The sequence below is a fragment of the Rattus rattus genome, chromosome 7, assembly GCF_011064425.1.
Source record: "Rattus rattus isolate New Zealand chromosome 7, Rrattus_CSIRO_v1, whole genome shotgun sequence".
In the NCBI taxonomy this organism is placed as follows: Eukaryota; Metazoa; Chordata; class Mammalia; order Rodentia; family Muridae; genus Rattus; species Rattus rattus.
In genome coordinates, this window is record NC_046160.1 from 2,249,077 (window position 1) to 2,265,886 (window position 16,810).

At 39.3% G+C, this 16,810-nt stretch overlaps 1 protein-coding gene across 2 annotated transcripts in view; it reads left to right on the forward strand.

Moving 5' to 3' along the window:
* Nrxn1 (neurexin 1) overlaps nt 1-16,810 on the forward strand; it is a 1,103,898-nt gene that overhangs the window by 565,810 nt on the left and 521,278 nt on the right. The window lies entirely within an intron of this gene.

Genomic DNA, 16,810 nt, shown 5'->3' on the forward strand with positions numbered 1-16,810 from the left:
TAGTTTTTGTGAGGTTACTTTAAGGATCCATTAGAAAATTGGTGAAGCTTTTCAGTGGCTAAGCATGAGGGCTCTCAGAGGGTAAGGAGTTTGTTCTAATTGCTATGTGAAATCTCCAGAAAACCTGGGAGTCCCTGACACCTGCTCCCTCCTCCCTCCTCCTGTTTCTCATCGCGCCTTTGAGAAAAAGGTTTCTACCCTGCCTGCTGGCTCTGCTCTGAGATAATGTCTTATTACTGGCAGGGGTCCAGCTTTGGAGCTCTCTGCTTTATCTCAAATTCCCCCAAACACAGGATTTTAACACAGTGAGCAGACCCGTCTGGGTGGCTCTAGGATCAACAGGTGTTTTCCCAGCTGTGGGCGCTGGTCTCACTTCTTTACAAATAGCCTATAAATGCCCAATCTGATCTTTCACGAATGCAGTACAAACCTCGGGAGAAGGATGCTGCATTCCGAAGGTGCTCTGTGTCTCAGAAGGAAGCAGGGTGTTTTGCTTTTGATGGAGTAGGGCTTTGAACATCCTGCAGAAGCTGGGGACAGTGTGGTTGGCAGTGCACTTTAGTGATTTTTTTTTTTTTTTGGCTGCAGTGCAGTTGAGAATCAAGGCTCAGTGGGGAAAGGGACCACTTTGGAGGCAATCACCACAGAACAAAACAGAGACAATAAGGCAGTGAGTCTGTCAAAGTAATACATGACATTTTTGTTATTCCCTTCCCCACACAAGAGTTACAGCATGTTTACTTGGAAGACAACTAGAGACATGAGGCCATTGTTTCTTTTTGATGACTCCATTGAATCCCCAGGTTTTGCAGAACTCTGCCCAAGCCTCTTGACTGTGAAACCTCTGACAGTTTGGTTTCACCCTCTAGGTAGACATGCTTCCTCTGGTGCACACACTGTCTGTGGCCTGCCTTACCCCTACTCTGAGTGTTCTTCTGTCCATATCTGTGCTCCAGGCATACACTATTGGAGCCTGAACGTCTGTAGCTTGTACTGACAACCCAGTCTTGCTTAAATCTTTTGCATCAACTTTAGAATCTTCGCTGCATTAGGCAGAGTTTAATTTACATTAGTTTAACCTCTTCCAACCCTGAAACTTCCCTTCCCATCACTGACTGGGATCACAGGACACAAGGATTTAACCCATTTCTTTCCCTGCCTAGAGTGATATGCTCTGAACAACTGATAGCTGCGGATAACTGTTAGATCCAGTCACGTGTACAATTAATGTTCTTCAGATCCAGCCTTCTACTTCCTGATCCTTTAAGACAATTAAAAATTTATTTATTTTATGGGTGTGAGTGCTTCATGCACATTGATGTATGTATGCTACTTGCATACTTTGTACACACAGAGGAGGAAGCCAGGACTCAAGGTCAGAAGAGGTAATTGGATTCCCTGGAACAGTCACTAATGGTTGTGAACCACTATATTCATAAGAGCCAAACCTAGGTCTGTAAGTGGTCTTAACTCCTGAGCCATCTCTCGAGTCCCATAATTCATCATTTTTACATGGGCCAAGGGAATCAACTTTTATTATTTATATCAGCCTCACTTGACTGCTACTGAGGACCCATAATGTCAATTTTAAAAACATTCTGAAACACTTGTGGATTTTCTTTCAAAGAATGTGAGAGTGGCAAGTCTGGGTTTGAGACAAAGAGCTTCTGATATAGCCCTAAGGCCTTAATCCTGACCATTTCTGGATGAACCCTTCCCTGATGCTTATTTCTTCTCAGAGAACAGGAACTGAGCTCTGACCCACTAGCCCTGGCTAGCATCCTTGGAGCAGTTGTAGACCTGCTATGGCTACCCTACACCAAAAAAGCAGCTTTCCTGGAACCTCCCCGAGCAAAGCTGTCCTGGGAGTGGAGCCCTGTTTTCTTGTGCCTTCCAGACCTAAGGCCAGGTTTACCATGGGCAAAGGTGACAGTAAGACAGCTAAATTTGTAAGGTTGGAGCCATGTGCGTATTTGCCATGGGGTGGTGAAGCTGCAGGGTTTCAGAGCTGAACTCGTAAGAATAAGATATATGCGAGTTCTCAGCCCAGGTAGAGATCAATCGTCAGTTCTGTCCTTTCTCCAGATGATGCCAAGAGTGAATCAGGCAGCCTTCTTAGATCTTGGGCTTTCATGGTCAAGAGCTTCTAAACCATCTCCTCATTCTAAAATAGTTTTCATGGCACTTTGATCTTTCTCATTTGATGAAGGTGAGACACTAGTCTTTGTTATACAAGACACGTAAACATACTCAGACTATCTTAAGAAAACAAAAGAGAGAGAAAGGAGAGTAGTGAGGGCACGGCGTGGGAGAGACTGACTCTTGGTAGAACCAGGATCTCCTTTGAACATCTGCTAGGCCGTATAGGCTTCCCAGGCAGCTGAGCTGTCCTCCTTGTCATTCCATGTTTGTCATTTTTGGGGAAGGTAGGTGGGAGTAAGAGAGTATGAAGCCCTATGTCCTTGCTGTCCTTCAGTAAAATAGATACTGAAGACTCACTTAGGTTCAAGATTCTAGACTCGAATTCTTGAAAATTAGATTTAACCAGGACATAAGTCTTCTCTGGGGTCAGACATGAGGGTGAGAGATAAAATCACAGTGTGTAATTATGCATCTACTGAGTTTGTTGGAAGAGATATTTGAGTTGTGTATTCAGGACAAAATACAAAGTCTAAAAGGGTCCCCAAAATTGATCTAACTTTCTGTGTAGGACTCAAGGGACAGGATTTGCCCATCTCTTCAGTTGAGTATAAGGATAATGTACAAATCCATGGAGATAGTGAGACTATGGAAACCAAGTTATGCTAAAAGAATTGCATGAAGAGAGTAAAAACACTTGAGTCAGGAGAAGTGAGTGCATTGCCGTGGATCTGTGATTACAAAGCTGAAAGCCATAGTCTAAGGCTCCCAGACATCCACAAGACATTCATAAGGCAAGAGGAACTTAGATTTTTGCCCTCAATAGATTTGTGAGGATTCATACCAGGCTCCTGTGATCCCAACTAAACAACAGAGAGCCCCAGCTGGCGCCTGGATAGTACTACAATTGTTCGCTATTAGTATCTCACAAAGGAGGGACACTGATTTTCAAGTAGTTCTCTCACTTAAGAAGAGTTCAGCCATCTGGCTAGTCTATCATTTACAAAGATGCAGAATGATTCTACAGTTTATTGACCACTTCAGAAAATGCAACTCATTAATGTAGTAACAGACTGGAAAGGTAAATTGACTTGATATGAAGGACCCTGCAAAAGTTCTCTAAAGACATTTCTGCAACCTTTTCTCTTGTAGGAAAGCACAGATATCACGGGTACTGCTGATGGCCCTTTGCTTTTCATGCTGGACTGGACTTTTAGGGCTGCATATAGGCTATGCTAGTACCATCAGGCCTTGCTATAAACCATGTGGATGTGGCTGTTCAGTGTGTCTGTTTAAAAATTTGGCCTTTCTTGGCCTTTTCAATCAATTGCTGTGCTTTTTAAGTTAAATATAATACAAGAAGCAATGTTATGTTCTAACTAAGGGTACATTTTGTTATCGGATGTACTTTAGCAATGTCCCATATGTACCTAGGGGACCCCATGACTTTCCAGCATCTACCACATCTCCTTAAGTAAGTATGAGATGAAAGATTTACATGTGATTTTTAAAACATGTTTTTATGTTAATTATGAAAATTTGTTGAAGAGGTAGAACCTAGGTACTTGTTACAGGTGAGCAATGTAAAGTAAGGCTTACAGAAGTGAAATAATATACTAAGACAATGATGATAGTGATATTTAAGTACTAGTATGTATGACACTCTAAAAGCTAGTATATTCCATGCACATTAAGTAAGCCGGTCTACTCTTTGATAGTTCACAATGCTTACAATGCTAATTCCAAATAGGATAGCTGTTTTTCTTTTATTCACCAAATTTCCTTATAATTTTACACAGGCCAACCCCATCTGGACTCTTTAATTTCTTAGCAGTTGCTAAGATATCAGAGGCTAACAATTCTAGTTTATCCAAAGGAGGTGCCTTCTTCCTCTCCCGTCCTAACTCCTGACTCCTCCTCATTCATCAAACACACGGACATCTTGGATGTCCTTTTATGTTCTGGAAATTCAGACACTCTAAGTTCCTGTACTGACACACTGTGTCTATTGTATCACAGACCATTACATTTATAAACCCAGCAGGCATGCTTCCATCTGTTTCTGAAAAGCTTGATGGTACATGACATAATTATTTGATTTTTGCTGGGATATGAATACGAATCATGGACAACGGTGATATTCAAAACAGTATATTCATGAAGCAAGCACCTTGCATAGATCTGTCTTTCTTCACTTCTTTTCAAAGTAGTAAGTTACCTTTGTCAGTATAATTCTTGTCATTGTTGTCATTTATTATGTGCTTGGCTATCAAGCATCAGATTAAGGATTTCTATATGAAGTATTACATCAAATAATATAATCAAGCCACAATGCCACGTTTTGCCTCAAGCCAACTCTTCAAAGTGGGTAGTGTTGAGGTATTTAAACTATGTACAGGTCCACCAAATATATTTGATTTCTCTTTTAAGGCAACTCTATAATTATTTACTATTATAAAATCATCTTTAATGAAAAAATTTAAATACTGAAGACTGACGAGACAGATCAGCATTTAAGAGCATGGAATGCCTTTGTAGAAGACCCACATTTGGTTCCTAGAACCCACATGGGTTCCATGACTCAAAACTGCCTGTAACTCCAACCACATGGTGTTTTTTCTTCCCCAGTGATGTGCAGGTTCCCACACAGGAATACACACATATTTTTAAATTAAGTAAAATTAATCAAATCTCAGAAATCAAGATATGATAGTGGTTGTAATAGCAGAAGAAAGCACAGTATATTTCAACTTCTGTCTCTTCTTATTCTTGTTTTAGTGTAAGTGATGACAGAGGACAAATGTGACTTCATACTACAGGTCCAACAGATATGTCATCTTCATTCTTTAAGGGTACTTTCCTGTGTTCATGTGAGACTTCTCTGTGTGAGTTCTCACTGTAATGCCTATGAATGATGTCCACGTTCACTCTAGGAGACTCAACATTCCTCCATCTCCAGGCAGTCCCGCAGGCTTTCCTCTCCGTGGAGCCATGCCCTTCTGTCTCTCAACATTTCCACACACCACTTTTATTCATCACTTCTAGAAATGTATCCATTCTTCATGCTCACATTTCTCTTCAGCTGTACCAAGTTATTTAATATTTTCTCTGTGTAATCCTGTCGGTTCTGTCTCTCCACCCTGCAGGGAATACTAGGAAGTGCTGCCGAGGAACAAGGGGAGCTGTCTTTCTGTATTGGGAGAGCAGTGCACACTCATTATATGAAAAGTCCTAGTTCACATTATATTCTTTTAGTATTGATCATTTTGTTCTGATTTATCTGTATGGTTCTTTCATCTGCATGTATATTTGCACGACACTGCATGCCTGGTGTCTTCAGAGGACAGAAGACTTTATCAGGTGCCTTTCTTAGAACTGGCATTCCTGGTGATTGGGAGTCACGGTGTTAATGCTGAGAACCCAACCCAAGTTCTCTGTGAAGACAGCCTGTGCTCCTAAAGAAATATTTTAAGTTAAAAACATACAGAAAAAGGTCTAATTCTTAAGGAAAAAGTAAATATATGATATTTTAGAAGCTCTAGTCAGTGTTTGTAAACCATGAATACTGCTTTACTGTTGCTCTGTACTGCTGAATAGTTTCAAACTATCCAGAATAACAGTGATGAATGACAAATATACTTTTTATCCATGTATATCAAAGTATACATATATTTTTGACTTGTATTAAATAGGCCATTATAGGAAATACAAATTCACTTAAATTTGAATTTTATTTAATTTTTAATGTATTTAATTTTATTATATATACATATACATATACATTTAGCTGTCTTCAGACACAACAGAAGAGGGCATCAAATTCCATTACAGATGGTTGTGAGCCACCATGTGGCTGGGAATTGAACTCAGGACCTCTGGAAGAGCAGTCAGTGCTTTTAAGGGCTGAGCCATAGCTGAGGGTTTTTTGTTTGTTTGTTTGTTTGTTTTTTAAAGAACTATTTATTTATATGAGTACACTGTAGCTGTCTTCAGACACACCAGAAGAGGGCACCAGATCCCATTACAGATGGCTGTGAGCCACCATGTGGTTGCTGGGAATTGAACTCAGGTCCTCTGGAAGAGCAGTCAGTGCTCTAACCACTGAGCCGTCTCTCCAGCTTTTCTCTTTAATTTGGAACAACGGGAGAACCATGGACCCAACATACATTTTCAATTGATTTGAGATGAAGAAATTAAATTATTGAGCATAAAATATTCATTAAAAAATCAAAACATTAGCCAAAACAACATAAAAAATTCAGGAAACAATAGATTTGCATAGGTCTCGTGACTGACTTCATAACGTTTACATCTTCAGTATGAGAAATCATTTCCAATTCTCTGTCTTTCTCTTTTACATTGTTTCTTTAGACAGGGTTTTTCTGAGTAGTTCTGATTGTCCTGTAACTCAGTCTGTAGATCAGGCTGGCCTAGGACTCACAGAAATCAATCTTTCTGCTTCTGGTTGCTACTTCCTAACCTCCTAGTGCTGGGATTAAAACTATTCACTACCGCACCCAGCCAACTGTCTTTATTTCATTTTTGTCATTCAGAATAGTTTTAGTAAAAGTAGTAGAGAAAAAAGTAGCCTTGGCGACGGGGTTACGGGGGCCACTGCACGCTTCTGATGTTGGAAAGATTGTGCTGACCCAGTAATTCCCTCTTCCTGAGGAGGCTTTGCTCACTAGTGAGGTCTAGATAGTCATAGCATGTCAGTGTCCTGAACAGCTTGGGGAAGTCAAATTTCTCCCAAGCTTAGTGAAAATCCACATGCAAACTTTGTCAGTATTTGTGGTTTTAGCAATGTCACCTGCAGTTCAAGTGGGTATCATACCACAAAGTGAAGAAGCAAACACTACTAGGGGTATGCAGGCCTGCTGGGGACAAAAACACAAAAAAGATAAAAATTCTACCTGACTTTCTCTTGAAAGCCAAATGTCAAATTTAAATTGTAAAGCCACAAATGGAAGTTAGCTTGACATGGATTTATTTGCCTGAACTCCTGCCCCATCTGCCAGTGTCACTGGCATAGAGTAGGTTTAAAAGAAGATGGATTACCACATGAACCTCCATTGCATTTTCCTTTCATTATTCTCCATTTTGCATGTCCACCAGGGTTTCCTCAGTCCGCTGGCCAAACACATAAACAAAATCTGTCTTCATGTTATATCTTGAAGAATCCTGTAAAAACAAAAAGTCTTCTATAGGCAATTTTTCCTCAAAAATTTTAGCTAGAAATTAAATGTCAGAATGGAGATCATTCTTAGTATTTCCATAACATAATAAAAATCTTGACTCTCAAAGTTTGCCCTTTTGGGGTGTTTATCCTTCACATGAAAATATTAGTCTCAGGAATGACAGGGATAGCTGCAGCTTTCTAATTTTATTCTCTGTGAATAGCAGTTGAAACTTGGCCCTTGCATCCAAAAATTAAATAGTTGTGTCATAAAAATTTTAACCACTGGTCAGAAGTTGATACGAAGTTGTTATGATTATGAGAGAAAATTGAGTGGTTTTTTTCTTCTGGGTTTTCTCAGTATGCAGATACACCTCTCTCTGTCCCGAGAATCCGTCATCTTGAGGGAATTCCACTAATACCACCGTTACTTTCTCAACTGGCTCTAACTTTCTAAAATTTCCTATGCTTTGTAGGAGTAGCCTTTTGAGTGTAAACTGTATAAGCCAGGATGTATTAACTGAAAGAATCCTAGTTTCAGAAGACCAGACTCTCAGTGTGATTCCCCTGTTGTTGGGCACTATTGTCCTGAAGCTCAGGATGTTAGCAGAATGAACTTTGTGTTCATGACTACTAACTCAACAGGCAAATTCAAAGAAAACAATGCTTATACAAATGCTTTCTAAATTTGAGTGCATTTCCTAGATTCCAGTTATTAATATATTGTAATGATAAATGAGAGCTTTCATTCCAATTTATCTTCAGTACTGGAGATTGATTCCAGGATCTGCTGAGTGCTGGGCAAACACTGTCACTGTGTTATGCCCAGCTTTCTTTCCTGGTTTTGACAATAGCAATGCCAGAAACCAATGAACAATGACTCAAGAAACAAGAAGGCCCTTGTTCACACTGACAAAATTCTCATCTTTAAATTCAATTGCCTCTGCTTTGAGGAAAGCTATAGGCTCTGTTGTTGTTGTTGTTGTTGTTGCTGTTGCTGTTGTTGTTGTTGTTGTTTGTTCTTTATCTGGAGTTGGAGTTGGATGTGGGAGGAAAGTGTCAGATCAGAACACATAAAAGCAGCAATAGTCAAGAAAAAGGATTTTCTTTCGAGAAGTTCTCTGCTCATAGCAATCCTTGGGTGGTGACTCAGAGACAAGCCGGCACGGAGTGAGATACATACAGTGGGAAGTATAAACAGGGATTACTGAGTTTATTGGGAGTAGAGATGGGGTGGTCGACTAACTTGGCTGTGTTCTACAGGCAAGTGAATGTATCCTTCATCCTAAAATAACACCAGGGCCTAAAATAGGTGGGTCTGAAAGAGTAAAACGTCTCCATAATGTAAACTGATACAGGGGCTGCACGTGCTAGGCTATACTTGGATATGACATTGTACCAAGTGTGACTGGATACCCAGACAGCTCAAGTCAGGATAATATCAAACTAATTCCCCATAAGGGATTAACACCTCTAACTTCAAAAGAAAACTAAGAGATGAATCTGTATTATCATATATTGATATCTCAAATAGCTTCTTCATTGTTAACTTATCTCTCTACCTCTTACTACAGATAAATGCAGAGTATATAAACTAAAACCATGACTTACTCTGTCATATAGACAACAGTGTCATTGTGCTACACTCTCCTAGTGGGCTTTGTGTTCGCTAAAGAGATCAGTAGAAGAGATATCCATTGATAAACTTTACTGCATGTTTCTAAGAGGAAGGCAACCAGAAACATATGAATGCTAAATCAATACAACTTCTACCACACCTTCTATTAGAATGATTTTTTGGTGGAATCTGAACTATTCTTTATGTCTACATTAAATGACTCAACTAACAATTCCTGAGTCCTACTAAGAGAAAGTGAGATTTTTAAAAGTACTTTGGTCATGATTATCTCTTTGAAAATTTATATTTAAATTGACAAAGAGGTCCACCTGCAAAGCACTGACAAAAAAAAATTCAGTAAAAAAATGCAAAATTGTCAGGATTTCACGATCATACTGACTTTTGTCTGAAAATTAGATGAATATATTATCAAGGTAGAAATTGAGTTAAACATTTAAAATTAAATCGAGTCTTGAAATGCAGCAATGGCAGAAGCAAGACATTCATAAGAAACTGTAGTGTGCACTGCAAACACTGATGGCATGGCAGGGAAAGACAAGGGCAGAGAAATGACAGTAACTGAGAGGACTGAAGGCCAAGGTGACATAGTCTCAGTCATCTGCCTGGGAAACAATGCTGGGAAAAACCAGTTTTAAGTTTCGTAGTATAATTCATGTGCAGGTACTTCAAGTTTAGATTGCAGAGGGAATGGGATATTGAATAAAGCAGGACTCAGTGGGTGCTTGTCGGACTGCTCAAAAGCTAAAACTGCTTGCCAGGCAAGCTGGAGGACCAGAATTAGATCCTTAGAATCTGCATTAGGAGAAAAAGAGAAAACCAACCCCATAAAGCTGTTTTCCAAAAACACACATCCCACAGTATATGCACATCTACAAACACATATAGACACACAAACATTAACAACACAACAATAATGATCTACAACACAATGGGAAGGTTGATGTGGCAGCAATAAGGAGGGTCGATGGAGGTAGAGTTACCAGTGAATTATTGAAGGAAAAAAAGAAAAAAAAAGTCAACAAGAACTAGAAATGAGAGTGGAAATGAAGGGGCAATGTCAGGGAAGTTGGCAGAGTTACCTGTAGCAATAGGTTGAGTGTCAGCATGAGCTACAAAGCAGAGCTTAGGAATCATTTGGGAAGACTTTTTTTCTGAGAGAAGGAAGACTCAAAATTTGATTCGTATAAAGCAAGATGTCCCCAAGATTTACTTTTCCAGTCAGGGGGATAGTTATTTTTTTGGAACCCCTATCCAGGGTAAGTTTAAAGATATCCAGGGTAACTGTTAAAGACACAGATATTACATCTCAGAGCAAAATATAGAGTTGAATAGTTTCTTTGCCAAAAAAAAATAAATTATCTAGCATAATTCAATGATCTTTGTTATTGGAGACTTATTATACTCATTATATAGATTTATTTTACTCAAAAGCTCACATTTATTTGACAAATTTCCTCCATTCTCTATGCTCTTTCTTTTAACAATTTAGTATACTTCATTTCACTTCATTTCAAACAGTTATGGCAAAGATCAAATTGATATTCTGTTTCTAGAAAACAAAGTTAATATAAGAGTGTTTATCCTCAAAGATTAGAGATGATTTTCTTCTAACAGAGAACAACTTCATACAAATACATTCAGATGATTTTTCTCTCCAAGGATATTTTCCTTGATATATTTGGAAAAGATCTCATCTGCAGGTATTTCTTAGTGATGGAATAAGAAAAGGTTAAAAAATAAGAATACATGTTTAAGAGTAGAAGTGGGTTGTTCCCTGGGGAAGGGAAGGGCATCCTGCTTGTAGATCAGGTTCAGAACCCAGTGTGGACAGATTCAATATTTTTTAACAATGAATCACAAGAAATAATGAAAAAATTAGAGTACCTTGCATCTAGAATTGGATTTTTCTCCAATGAAACCATAAGAAAAGTGAGAGTGTATGAGTTTAATTCTCCCCAAATGATAATTCGAAAGTCCTATTTCCATAGCCATAACTATTCACATCTATAAAGCATGTGTCTTTTTATGTATGCTCTTTTTAGTTAAAATAAAAGTGAGACTTTTAAGAGGCAGAGAAAAGTACATATGTATAAACAGGAAAGCTGAGTCAAAGAACTAATTATACCTTGACACTCACATTCTGTGCTGTGAGGCTGAGCTGGGATACTTGCTCTAATTGCCTTCTGCTCCCTGTTTTCATAGAAAAAGAAATCACTTTCACCACCTCATGTATTTGTTTTTGGTTGCAGGTTCTACAATGGATCCTAGCTTTGACCCCTATTCTCTGAGCCTAGTTCATAACCCTGGGTCCCTTATAACATACAAGTGCACAAATACCACATTGTAATGTCAGGTACAATTCTTTCTCACCTGACATTCATACAGCAGTTCTCCTACATGTCTGCATCCCCTCAGCTAACATACTCCTTTTTTTTTTTTAAATATACTTGTTACTAGCCAGTAGGTAGGCGATCCATCGTGTCCTTTTGTTTTTCACTGAACCATCTTCCAATGACATTTCTTTATATAGCATTATTTAATAAGAAGTTAAATATTCTTCACTTCAACCATGTCTTCTTCCTCGATCTTTTGCTTACACACCCAAATACCATGTTCACTTTGTCTCCATAGTACATCTGTACTTTACCTGAAGCCTTGAAATCTACATGTGCGTCCCTTTAAATGTTTCCTATACCTTCCGATCTCAGCTCTCCCATAATACCTCACTTATAAAAGTCACACACATCTTTTTATTTTCCTCCTTGTCTAACAAGTTTTCAGCCTGAACCTACAAATTGGCTCTTGGCCTTTATAGAATTTTTTTTTTTTTTGTCTTTTAATATGTCTGAATTAGAAGCTATTTTTTTTTTTTAGCAAAATTACCGATTTTATGAAGTTTTGTGCTATTTGGTTTCAAATTAAATAGGTAAAAGGATCCTTTGTCCCAGTCTCTGTTAGTATCATAGAAGATATATTTCAAACACACTGATGTCTATAAACTAGGCCAAATTAAATAAATTCCAGGAAGTAGTTGCGAACCTAAACTTGTCACTCTGCAGGAACAAATTTGACTCTTGTCTGAATCTCCAGTGCCATCAGTAGAGAATGAGGCATACACCATGTACCTTGCAGGATGTATTCTAAATACATTGAAATGTTCTCTCTAATCCTCAATGTTCCTTTGTCTCCATAGTACATCTGTACTGCACCTAAAGCCTGGAAATCTACATGTGCGTCCCTTTAAATGTTTCCTATACATCGTTAATTCGACTCTACAAAGGAACTATCTTACTGCCGAGGAAGTTATGAGATTTAATGAGTTTATACTGTGGGCTCCAGTGATTTACAGAATCAGAGAATCTATAACTACAAAGCTTGCCCGTGATTTCCCCTTACTCACTCATGTCCAGATGCTGGGGACTAGGCACTGACTCTGGCTGCCTTCGGATGGTATGAGAGCAGCTCAGTGCTTCTGTGTCCATGGTTCTTGATATTAGGACACTGTTGATATTTCTTTAAGAATCTTACCCAACCCTATATTGGTGCCTGGCTACTTGATATGTGTTTGCCACAATATTTGCTGAAAATGTCCCAACTCTACTTTTTTTGTATATGCTGCACTTAAAGGGCAGGAGTGCAAGCATCCAGTCATTCTGGTAGGGGTGGTGGGAAGGCGTAAGGCAACAAGTGATATTCGACTACATAGGAAACTTGGCTTTTAATGGATATCCATCCAGACCCTGTTCACACTGAAGGTCATTAAGGAGCACATCCTCCTTTATAAGCACAATATTTGTACCTGCAAGGACCCATTAGTGCTAATGGTCATTTCCCTTCCATCTCTCCAAGGATCAAAAGGATGCGCTGCATCTTTGATGAGGTAGTAATGCACACAGGGCTGGGCCTACTTAAGCATTTCCTTTGTTCTCTTTATATGGAAGCCCACCAGGGAACCTCAAGACCACTCTCTAGCATATGAAAAGTTTATAACAACGGCAGTTCTAATTGTGAGCAGCTAAATGCAGCTTCAGTCCGAAAGTGAGAATTAGTCCCATGGTTATAAACACTGACCCACCCACCTTGGAATGTGTAAGGTTCATATCAGAACATGCATTGCTTAATGTGATGTTTTCTGCTACTTTGTACCACAGAACGATGATTTCTATTTTTCTTCCACAAGCAATGAGGAAAAAAAACTTACTAACTAGGAAGTAGGACTCATGGTAGAAATCAGAAAGGAACAGAAGTGTGTCTTCTTTAGAATCACCTTTCTGACACCCTTTACCATGTTTTACTTCTCTTGATTTTTTTTTATTTCATTCATAACTTCAACCTATGGAGTACGTACTAACATTTACTGGTTGTCCTCCAGGCTTAGACAACTTCCATGAAGTTGGATTCTGAAAGAGGTGTAGCTTTGTCTAACATTGCTTGCATGACTTTCAGTCTCAATTCCTATATCTACACCACTTAACGGCAATGCTAGGAATTCTGCATTCAGTCCCACATTAGTATCTAATACTTTGTCTTTAGTCCTGAACTAGAATTAAAGTACCCCGAAGTATTTAGTTAAGTGAATGAGTGCAGGGAGCACATTCGTCTATTGATATTAGATTGATATTAGATGTATTAAAGTAGAAACCTCGGCCGATACTCTACAGGGTTCAAGAAAGAAAGGTTTTCCAGTTTATTTTTTTCTAATTTCCCTTGATTTCTATTTTGAGATGTGATTGTTTGAGTTAATGATGTTGGAAACTTGAAATTTTCTGTTTTCCTTCTGTTGAGTAATTTCTTTTTTGTTTTTTCCCTCCATCTTTATTAAATTGGGTATGTCTTATTTACATTTCAGATGCTATTCCCTTTCCCGGTTTCCAGGCCAACATTCCCCTATTCCCTCTCCTTCCTCTTCTATATGGGTGTTCCCCTCCCCATCCTTCCCCCATTACCACCCTCCCCCCAACAATCACGTTCACTGGGGTTTCAGTCTTGGCAGGACCAAGGGCTTCCCCTTCCACTGGTGCTCTTACTCGGCTATTCATTGCTACCTATGCAGTTGGAGCCCAGGGTCAGTCCATGTATATAGTCTTTGGGTAGTGGCTTAGTCTCTGGAAGCACTGGTTGGTTGGTATTGTTGTTCATATGGGGTCTCTGTTGAGTAATTTCTCTTTTACAGTGTTGACCATCAGAAATTACCTCTATACTAATCTTTTATAAAGTAGAGAGATAAAGAGAAACCTGAGCATTGGTTCCAGACACCGGGTCCCCATCCCGGTGCCTACTGAACTGCTGTTTACCTTTTTACTCTTGTGACGGGACATTCCCTGGTCAAACTCAGTCTCCTCTCAGTGGAACACCTGGAAACTGTTCCACTGCTCCCGCAACAAGGTGGAGAAAGGAACGTTCTATAAAGTAGTATAAATTTCCAGATAGCTAAATCTATCACGGAAGTGTTCACTCACAAGGATCTTACTTCCGCTTTTGGGTTATTCTGAGGAAACTTCCTCCATCTACATTATTGTCCTGAATCTACCTGCAGTGCTGATACCCAGCAGGGGTTGACTTTTAAATTAGAAAACAGTGCTCTCCTTTTGACATTCACCAATAGCTATGCTTTCAGGATGATGCTTCTATAACTACATCTTGCCCAACTGCATTGTAAGAAAGTTTTACTTTCCTTATGTAAATGTCTATATATTAGTCGCATTCCTAGAGGAATCTAGGTTTGAAAAGTCAAGTGCAGGAAACTAATTTTATGCCTTTGATTTATGACTCATGTCCCTTCTGCAGCACCTAAAACACAACGGCTTGAAGCCGAAGTGAGTGAAAAGACAAAGGAGAGAATGGAAATGAGGAAGAAAATGATAAAATAATACAAAATTAATATTGTATAATGAACACTGTGCTATCCTTAAATATCAAGGGTGGGTGATGACTTATCTAGTGTCATTTAGGAGATGGGAGAGAAACACAACAATGCCTTCTGCACAAATTCCATCAGTGGTTCTTGTAATGAAAACAGCTTTTTTTGGTAGAGCAAGAGGGCAGATTATCAGTTCTTAGGGCTTTTGTAATATTGATAAAGCAAATACTTTCATTCTCAATATTTTCACCAACAGCATTCAGAGTATCAGATTTAGGGCTTTATTGTACTCTCCTTGCAATCTAATGTCTTAGCTTATCATTGTTTGTGAACACTGGTAGAGGATATAAACTGTCTGGCTTGAAGGCCAATGATATCATTAGTACATTTCAAGAAATGCTGTGAATACCAGTTCTTTCTCTCAATTTCATAAAGACAGCATAGCAGCCTAGATGAGTATTATGAATGCACACATTTTTTTTATTAACTTGAGTATTTCTTATATACATTTCGAGTGTTATTCCCTTTCCCGGTTTCCAGGCAAACATCCCCTCCACCCCCCCTTCTTTATGGGTATTCCCTCCCATCCTCCCCCCCTTGCCGCCCCCCCCAACAATCTAGTTCACTGGGGGTTCAGTCTTAGCAGGACCCAGGGCTTCCCCTTCCACTGGTGCTCTTACTAGGATATTCATTGCTACCTATGAGGTCAGAGTCCAGGGTCAGTCCATGTATAGTCTTTAGGTAGTGGCTTAGTCCTGGAAGCTCTGGTTGCTTGGCATTGTTGTACATATGGGGTCTCTAGCCCCTTCAAGCTCTTCCAGTTCTTTCTCTGATTCCTTCAACGGGGGTCCTATTCTCAGTTCAGTGGTTTGCTGCTGGCATTCGCCTCTGTATTTGCTGTACTCTGGCTGTGTCTCTCGGGAGCGATCTACATCCAGAATGCACACATTTTTTAATACTAGTAAAATTATACTGAGTGTCACGTTGTTCAGGAGATTAAGGTAAAAGAGACATTTCATGGAGAGAAGTTAGAGAAGTAGCTGACAGGCGTATGTCAGCAGAATTTGCAGTCTCGAGCTGAAGATTACAGAATTCTGAGGTCACCCTCCTTACATTGTGTATTGAACTCTTTAATTACATTGACTATCATGTGGTCACTGTGAATGAGCTGCAGACCGGATAAAACAGGTACCCAATACTGCTTGGAAACTTGAAGAAACCTAACCTAGGAGCCTATGGACAGCAAAGAGGAGCAGAAGCTTCCGTCTGAAGCACAGGAGGGCCAGGGACACACATTAATAACTTCTTTAAAACTTCCAAAGTAACACAGAGTTAAAAGTGGTGTTGTTTTTAACTTAGTACAGAGACATGTGAAGAATTACATAAGTTAAGACTATAAAAGGATTGAGTCAGTGAAGAAGATACTCAAACAAAGACAAAAAACTACAACGGGTACAAAGAATAAAAGATCATAGGCTGCCCGGCCCCAAATGATACTTGCATAACACAAATTCCACACCTAAGACTCAGGCAACATGGAGGAAGAGGTGCAGAGGAGCCCAAAACCAGGAAAGCTGCTGTGGGATTGTGTCTGCTAAAATGACAAGGAAGCAACTCCTATGGTACCTCAATGACATGACCACCCAAGTAGAGATGTGAAGAAGGACAGTAGCAATAGCCATACCAATACAGAAGGCAGAAATCACACAAGGCTCCACCCATACCAACTATAGACAACTGAAAAAGCTGAGAGCAAGAGAAATAGTTCATTGAAGAGATGAGTCCCTGATTGAGTACCTAGTTTGGCCCTGAAATTATATACATAGCAAGTAACATTAAAGGAATGAGCAAGTTATAGATAGATAGATAGATAGATAGATAGATAGATAGATAGATAGATAGATAGATAGATAGATAGATAGATTTAGAGGATGTGTGGTGTGTGTGTGTGTGTGTGTGTGTGTGTGTGTGTGTGTGTGTGTGTGTGTGTAACATT